The 9,043-nt window shown below is 41.0% G+C and overlaps 1 long non-coding RNA gene across 1 annotated transcript; it reads left to right on the forward strand.

Moving 5' to 3' along the window:
* Positions 1 to 5,592: 5,592 nt before the first annotated feature.
* Positions 5,593 to 8,634, forward strand: LOC123094149 (uncharacterized). The gene is made up of 3 exons (XR_006445763.1): positions 5,593 to 5,892; positions 6,906 to 6,985; positions 8,308 to 8,634. It is a non-coding gene; the product is annotated as an uncharacterized lncRNA (long non-coding RNA).
* Positions 8,635 to 9,043: the final 409 nt, after the last annotated feature.

Below are 9,043 nucleotides of genomic sequence, written 5' to 3' on the forward strand. Positions count from 1 at the left end.
TAATTAGATTAACCTAAACCCTAATTAATTTAATTAGAGAATGACAGGTGGGTCCCACTGGACCCACATGTCAGGGTTGACTCAGTCAACCCCTGTTGACTGCTAACGTCAGCATGACATCATGCTGACGTCATAAATACATTTTTTCGAATTAATTAAATAATTAATTAAATTCCAGAAATTGTTAAAATCTTTTAAAAATCATATCTTTTAATCCGTAACTCGGATTAAAATATTTTCAACATGAAAGTTGCTCAGAACGACGTGACGATTCCGGATACGCAGTCCGTTCGTCCGCCACACACCCCTAGCATACCGAACACGCAACTTTCCCCTCCGGTTCGCCAGTCCGAAAACACGAAACACCGGGAATACTTTCCCGGATGTTTCCCCCTTTCGTCGGTATCACCTACTATCGCGATTGGGCACACCTAGCATCGTTACTTGTCATGTCATGCATCGATATGCATTTGTTTGCATGGTATTCATTGTTTCTTCCCCCTCTTCTCTCCGGTAGACTACGAGACCGACGCTGCTGCTGCCCAGTTCGACTACGGAGTTGACGACCCCTCTCTCTTGCCAGAGCAACCAGGCAAGCCCCCCCCCCTTTGATCACCAGATATCGCCTATTCTACTCTATACTGCTTGCATTAGAGTAGTGTAGCATGTTACTTCTTTCATTAATCCTATTCTGATGCATAGCCTGACATTGTCGCTACATCTGTTGATACCTTACCTGCAATCCTAAATACTTAGTATAGGATGCTAGTTTATCATTGTTGGCCCTACCTTCGTGTCAGTCTGCCTTGCTATAATATTGGGCCGTGATCACTCGGGAGGTGATCACGGGTATATTCTATACATACATACATACTATACAGATGGTGACTAAAGTCGGGTCAGCTCGAAGAGTACCCGCGAGTGATTCACGGATTGGGGGCTGAAAGGACCTTTGTCCCGACGGCCCTCTGTGTGGATCTTTGTGGCGGAGCGACAGGGCAGGTTGAGACCGCCTAGGAGAGAGGTGGGCCTGGCCCTGTTCGGCGTTCGCGGACACTTAACACGCTTAACGAGATCTTGGTATTTGATCTGAGTCTGGCTACGAGCCTATACGCACTAACCATCTACGTGGGAGTAGTTATGGGTATCCCGACGTCGTGGTATCAGCCGAAGCACTTCAGACGTCAGCGACGGAGCGGCGCGCGCCGAATTGGACTGGAACGCCACTAGGCTAGGTCTGCTTTCGGCCGCCCACGCAACGTGCAGGTGTGCTCAGGGCGATGGGCCCAGACCCCTGCGCGCTTAGGTTTAGACCGGCGTGCTGGCCTCTCTGTTTTGCCTAGGTGGGGCTGCGACGTGTTGATCTTCCGAGGCCGGGCATGACCCAGGAAAGTGTGTCCGGCCAAATGGGATCGAGCGTGTTGGGTTATGTGGTGCACCCCTGCAGGGAAGTTTAATCTATTCGAATAGCCGTGATCTTCGGTAACAGGACGACTTGGAGTTGTACCTTGACCTTATGACAACTAGAACCGGATACTTAATAAAACACACCCTTCCCAGTGCCAGATACAACCGGTGGTTGCTCTACCTCAGGGACATGAGGAGGGGATCGCCGGGTAGGATTATTCTATGAGATGTTACTTGGAGATGCTACTTGGAGGACTTCGACCTACCCTCTTCTGCCTGTTGCAAGGCGGAGGCTGCCAGAAGCGTAGTCTTCGATAGGACTAGCTATCCCCCTCTTATTCTGGCATTCTGCAGTTCAGTCCACTGATATGGCCTCCTTACACATATACCCATGCATATGTAGTGTAGTTCCTTGCTTGCGAGTACTTTGGATGAGTACTCACGGTTGCTTTCTCCCCCCTTTTCTCCCCCTTTCCTTTCTTTCTGGTTGTCGCAACCAGATGCTGGAGTCCAGGAGCCAGACGCCACCGTCGACGACGACCCCTACTACACCGGAGGTGCCTACTACTACGTGCTGCCCGCTGACGACGACCTGGAGTAGTTTAGGAGGATCCCAGGCAGGAGGCCTGCGCCTCTTTCGCTCTGTATCCCAGTTGGTGCTAGCCATCTTATGGCAACTTGTTTAACTTATGTCTGTACTCAGATATTGTTGCTTCCGCTGACTCGTCTATGATCGAGCACTTGTATTCGAGCCCTCGAGGCCCCTGGCTTGTATTATGATGCTTGTATGACTTATTTTATTTGTAGAGTTGTGTTGTGATATCTTCCCGTGAGTCCCTGATCTTGATCGTACACATTTGCGTTCATGATTAGTGTATGATTGAATCGGGGGCGTCACATCGTATAACAGTATATAACTATCATATAATTTCATCACCAATTTTGTTTCCTTTTTATGCATCACTACAGATTCACTTCGTTCAAAACTGAAAACTTATTAATTAAGCGTCATCGACATATTCCGAAATCGTGTCCACCATTTCATGCTCCGGGGGTTGTCCATGCATATATATGCACCTCAGATAGCAACTTACCTATAGAAATATGATAATTTGGTACATTTTTAACCGTTTAGATCCATCATGGTAGATTTTCTATTATTACGAAACTGAAAAAAATTAAATAGCATTACCGACAAGTGATAGATGCCTTGCTTCGTTTCTTGGTTCGAAGTTGTCTATGCCGCCATCTGAAAATGCTACAACAACTCATAAATGGAGGAGCCACATAATTTCAAGTAGTTTTTCATAACCTTTTAATTTATTACTTTATATTTTCTCCTCCTTTGAAACTCAGAAATCATCTAAATATGACATTAGACACATTATAACAGCCTTTCCATCATTCCATTCTTCGAGAGTAGTCTCGACCGTCATGTGGAAGTCATAGATATCCACATAAATTATTCATGTTTAGCACCTTTACATAAACTTTTGATCCGTTATCAATGATTTTTTATTCGCTAAATAGAAAACTTACTTAAATAGTATCATTTATATATTACACCAGCATTTCTTCCTTTCAAGCTTCGGAAGTAGTATGTTCGACCATATGGATATCGTATAACAACTTATAACTAGTAATCATATAATTTCATCACCAATTTCGTTCCCTTTTTATCCATCACTATAGATTTTCACTTCGTTCAAAACTGAAAACTTATTAATTAAGCGTCACCGACATCTTTCAAAATCGTTTCCACCATTTCATGCTCCGTGGGTTGTCCATGCATCTATACGCACCTCATATAGCAACTTACCTATAGAAATATGATATTTTGGTACATTTTTAACCGTTTTGATCCATCATGATAGATTTTCTATTTTGTTGAAACTGAAAACTTGTTGAAATAGCATTATCGACAAGTGATAGAAGCCTTACTTCATTTCTTGTTTCGAAGTTGTCTATGTCGTCATTTGAAAATCCTACAACAACTTATATATATAGGGGTCACATAATTTTCAGTGGTTTTTCATAACCTTTTGATTTATTACTTTACATTTTCTCCTCCTTTGAAACTCAGAAATAATTTAAATAGGAAATTAGACACAATATTAGAGCCTTTCCATCATTTCATTCTGCGAGAAGTCATTCTGGCCAAAGATCACTTTATTAAGCGGAATTGGCATCAAAGTATGCAATGTATGTTTTGTCAGCACGAAAAAACAATTAAACACTTGTTCTTCCAATGTAAACTGACTGGTCAGTCATCCAAGTAGCTTTTGGCTTATATCCTCCATGTAGTGTTGCTAATATGTTCAATAACCGGTTACATGTGATAGAATATAATCTCTGTAGGTTCAATCATCCAAATAGTTTCTGGCTTCTAGATTGTGGAGTCTACATTACTACAGGTTCTTTGCAATGAGATACAAGGTTGCTAGGCTAGGGTGAAGAACACCCCCAAAAAGCTAGGGTTCCTCCGCCTCCCGCCGGCGCCGGCGCCGGTCCACCCTGTCGTCGGTGGCCTTAGGGCTATGGGGGTGGAGTGGATCGTGGCCCTTGCCGTTGGGAGGGCACTGTTTTTAGATCTTTTTTCAAGTTTTATTAGGGTTTTTATCCTGCTCAGGAAGGCGAGACGACGGCGGCTCCCTGAAGATGGAATAAACGTCTCCTTGTCTAGTCCCCGTTCCATTGATGCGTCTAGCATCGTCGGTGGGCGTGTGGATGTGTGTCTTCGGCGGATCTGGCTTTACTGGATTTGCTCGGATCTGTTCGTCGTTCGTCCATGGTCTTGTGTCTTTATGTTGGATTTTTCTGATCTACACTCTTCATCGTCGGCGGTTACTGTTTTGGTGTGTTGGTTCTACGAGGCCTTAGCACGACGAATTCCCGACTGTCTAAAACAACAAGGTTTGCCGGCTCCAGCAAGGGAGGCGCGATGACAGCGGCGTGCCTATGGCTCGCTTCATTTTTTGTAGTCATCGCTAGGTGGTCACGGGTCTGGATGTAATTTTAATTATTTATACGATTCATTATACTACCATTATTGAAGAGGAATAGATTGTAAAGTTTTTCCCGCAAAAATAATAATAAAAATACAAGGTTGCTTTGTTCAACGTCGTATGTAATTATCAGCATGTTCAAATTAATATGTAAGTAATACTACCTTTGTGCACTAATATAAGACGTTTTTGCAGTTAAGAACGTCTTACATTAGTGTACAAAGGGACACTACAAGAAAATTGACATACTGTGACAAAAATCCTCATGACGGTGATGGACAACGTCACTTAAATACCTAATGTGTGATGTTTTATAGGTGGCGTCACTGATCACCGTGAATCGGTGACAATTAATGTCACAAAATTTCCTTGGCTGTTGAGTGCTACTTGGTTGCCAATTTCTATGACGATTTGGTAATTTCCATGATGAATTTTTAGTGCCACCGAATATTACAAATATGTGATGCTTGTTTTTTCGGCATGTAAAGCCTAGTAGTAGGTCCCACCATATAGTTGTTTCATATTTTATTGAATGGTACAACCCTAGTGTGAATGTTGACAATGGGACCTTCCTTGTTTCTTCAAAGGCAATGGGCGATCTAGTCATTTTGTTCAATTCAATATAAATAGGTAGTAGCCGTGAATAAAGGTTATACGGGCTTCATAAGGTGATGCATACGGCTTTGCAATTGTTTGGTTCTATCTCAAAAAGAAAAATGTGGCTAGGAAAAAGAAGTTATTACGTATCGTGGATAAGAACGGTAGGCCCAATTGTAGAACGATTCATTAGTGTGTTAGTGTCCAATTAAAATTAAGTTGGGTACAGGTATTGACCCCTTACATCATGTCTACATGTACATGCCACTGCCAACGATGGGTCATGATTAACGAACCCTTGACATTAGGTCTATTTGTACATGTCTATTTGTGAGTTATATATTTAATGAAAATTTACTATTTATTTTAAATCAAATGAATTATACATGATGTTCAGTGGAAATTAAATTCTGAAAAAATCTCTCCACCTAAGAAACTCTTTTCGCTCCAGCAATTTTTTTCCCTCAACTTCTCTAAAGTTTTTCCAGCATCCATCTTTTTTTTGAGGGATTTCGAGCATCTACCTTGTTTCCCCACCCGTCGAAGACCCAGCCAAATTTCCTGCTTCTATTTCACCCGCGAAGAGCCACGGCCCACCCCATGTTTCTTCTTTAGATCAGATTCATCCGCCTCTGTTCTCCCCACGAATGCAGGGATCAGCGCCGCCAAGATTGGGGGAGGCCGCCTCGCCCGCCGAGATCGGATCGACCAAATCAAGCAGCCCCGCGAACAGTCTACTCTCTTCTCCCCCAGATTACAACGATCGGCGACGGAAGATTGGAGGAGGCCGCTCCACCGTCCGGGCTCGGATCCATCGCATCAACCCACCCCGGGCGCACTCGGATCTCTTCCCCCCAATTGCAGCGACCGACCACGACTCTCGGTATTTTTCTCGTCCCGCCCTCCTCATCCTGTCAGCTCTCAATGTTCAGCGATTAGGGTTCATGCATACTACTAGTCATCCTGCCGTTCTCGTTAACTAGGATGCCACAACCCGCTGAGGTAAAAAGGCCTGGGCCTCCTCCTAGTTTTCTTGCTTTCTTTCCTAAATAAAAAAAAATCATAGGAAGGCCTCTTGCTCGTTGCAGGTCCTAAATCCTAACTAACGGGTTAGATCCAACCTGATGCTGAGTTATCTGTTTGGAAATATTCTAAACCCTATACCTTTCCTATTCATCATAATTTGCTCAACATATAAATTATCTCATGGAGAACTTTAATTGAAATCTTGTTGATCGGTATGTGCAAAACTGTACTACTGAACATGGTTTTGCATTTGCTACAGCCAACTATGCTAAAACGTACTGAACCTGAATATACTACTGCAATACAGTTAGTCGTTTTTCAAAATTCACTTAGCTCACATGCAGGACCTTAGTTATGAGATTTCAGCTAGCTATGCAGTACAGTTAGCCGTTATTCATAATTCAGTTAACCATCTGATGGTTGTACCTTGCCATAATAACAAAACTAAATCCTCTTGATCAGTTGTACAATCCAGGCATCATATAGCTCGGTAATATGTGTTGACATTCATATATATAACACAGGGCATGCTAGTTTTGTAAGAAAGCTTCAAAAGACTCGTACAATCATGTATTTGCCATCTCAACTTTTCTAGAAGACTCGTACATATTGTATTTAATGAACTGCAGTACATATAAATGCAAAAAAAAAACATGTGTGTGTGTGTGTGTGTGTGTGTGTGTGTGTAAATATATAAATTCTGCCACATTGTTACCTCAGTGTCATTTGGATTGTCCTGACTGATTGTGACACTGTGTTAATTGGCGCTTTCATTCAGCTAGCTTACAACCTCCATGTATAACTTAGGTCTTGGCTGCGGATCCATGTACATCAGCTTGCTTTCAGATGCTGATATATTATCATGTGCAGGTTCAGTTTAAATACTCATGCACAACCTGGATTTTAGACGATATGCTGACTGACTATAGAGAGTTTCGAACCAAGTCAAGGTACATAGACATTATATTTCATGAGATATGTTAACTGTCCGAGGTTCATATATATTTCAATTATTTTTTCATGGGACACGATGGGTTACTTTACGCAAAAAGTTATCGTACATTTTGAGTTTTCCATATTTGTAAGACAAAAGTGCCATTTTATCATAATAGGTGGGCGCCGCAATGCGCGCCATCATGGTCTAATTTACGTTACAAGCACTCCTCCATCGATATGCTTACTCACAGAGTCATAGTTCAAGCAAGAATAAATGTTTTTCATTAATTTTGCTTTAACAAATAGGTATATACATTATTAGTGGATCCGGTGTTTACATTCTAAGTTATCTAGTTTATTATATTCAGGTGTGCTACAGGAAAGTGCATATGCACATGTAAAATGGCAACATCTAGGGTCCATCCAAACAAGTTTAAGCATACTTCATTTATCCAGTGTTGATAATATAGGCTGGGTTTAATTCTACTTTGCTTGTATCATGTGTATGTCATTGTGCACTATAAGTATCACAAATAATTGACTAAAGATTGATTCACATTTTCTTGTCCCTCCACTCTTTTACTCTCCTAGTTAATTTAGGGTGATGATTTCTCTGTTCACCGCATTCCTATTTGAACTAGTGCTGACATTGCATAAGTTGATGTCGATTCATTGCTTTGTGTTACTCAATTTGTTCGACACATGCACCTGAAGTTCTACCATGACAAAAATGCAAAAATGTGTCTGATCTACACATAGTTCAGGTGCTACTAGTCCAAGCAGTGAAGCTTTCTTCTAGGTGTGGTATTCACAGCAGGAGCAAGATGCATGTTGCTATACATGGAATGACTATGCCAAAAGCAGAACCAAACATGTTATTCCCCATATTATTAAAGATATTGTGGTCAGATAGTTTCCTTCATTTTCATTCACTTGTACACATGATGCATGTTTTTTAATCCTGAAATCTAGTATGTGCTTGCTTTTAAACAAAACGATATAGGTTGGTAGAGTTTGAACTAAATAAATCATTGTTGTAGCATAGTTGCTTCTTGTACCCTAGGTTACTGACTTGATATCCTATATTGTTGATGATTGCTGCTTTTCAAGATTGGCAAATGAAATCTAGATCTTTGTTATACATGTTTTTAAACCATTAGAAGCCACTCTTGAGTGTACTATTTCATTTACCCATGTGCATGCTTGTCTTGACATTTAATAATGTACTCAGATGCATAGTTTGACATATTGTAAGCTTCATAATGGTACTCTTATACTTTGTTATAGCTTGTGTGTTTTCATCTCATTAAAATGCAACACTGTTGTCAATTTATAGGCATGGGGAGGAGTTAGGCGCAAGACTCGAAGCATAAGATAGAGAATTTGAAGAAATGCATGGGGAGGATCAAGAAGAAGCAAAAGGAGATAAATAACCTAATTGGTTTTCTCTTCAGGGCTCAAGCAACTTAATAGTCATAGCCCAAACCTGATGAGTCCCAGTCCAAACCTATTGGTGCATGAAGGCCATTCTTTTGTGATGGAAAGATAGTTGCAATCGCCACGACAACGCTTTTGGTCATTTAGTTGTCTATTTAAAAGATGATTGGGCTGAGATGATAGAATATATAATATTATTTTTATTCCTTTTAAATTTGTAATGTGATTTGGCTCTTTACTTATTATATAATGTGATGTGAATTAAATATTTACTCTCATATGCATTTGCAATATAGTAGATTTGATAATTCATTGTGAAATAAATTTGAAATAAAGTTAATATATATGATTTGTGTCATCTTCATCAATAGTGAAAGAAGTAACACTAATAGTGGGATTATATGCTTGGGTGTTGATTTGACATAAAAGTCAGTGACGTTGCTTCGTCATTGAATATAGTATAATCTGGCATATTTGCACCTAAAATGTGACATTACTCGACCGTCACAAAAATAGCAAGTTGTTGACGTTCTAGAAAACGTCAACGAAGGTCCGATTTTCAGTGACATTTCTTTGCGCGCGCCGTCACTAGGAGTAATTTGTGACGGGGATTCCGTGACGATGCTTGTGACGCT

Source organism: Triticum aestivum, chromosome 4B, assembly GCF_018294505.1.
Source record: "Triticum aestivum cultivar Chinese Spring chromosome 4B, IWGSC CS RefSeq v2.1, whole genome shotgun sequence".
Classification (NCBI taxonomy): domain Eukaryota; kingdom Viridiplantae; phylum Streptophyta; class Magnoliopsida; order Poales; family Poaceae; genus Triticum; species Triticum aestivum.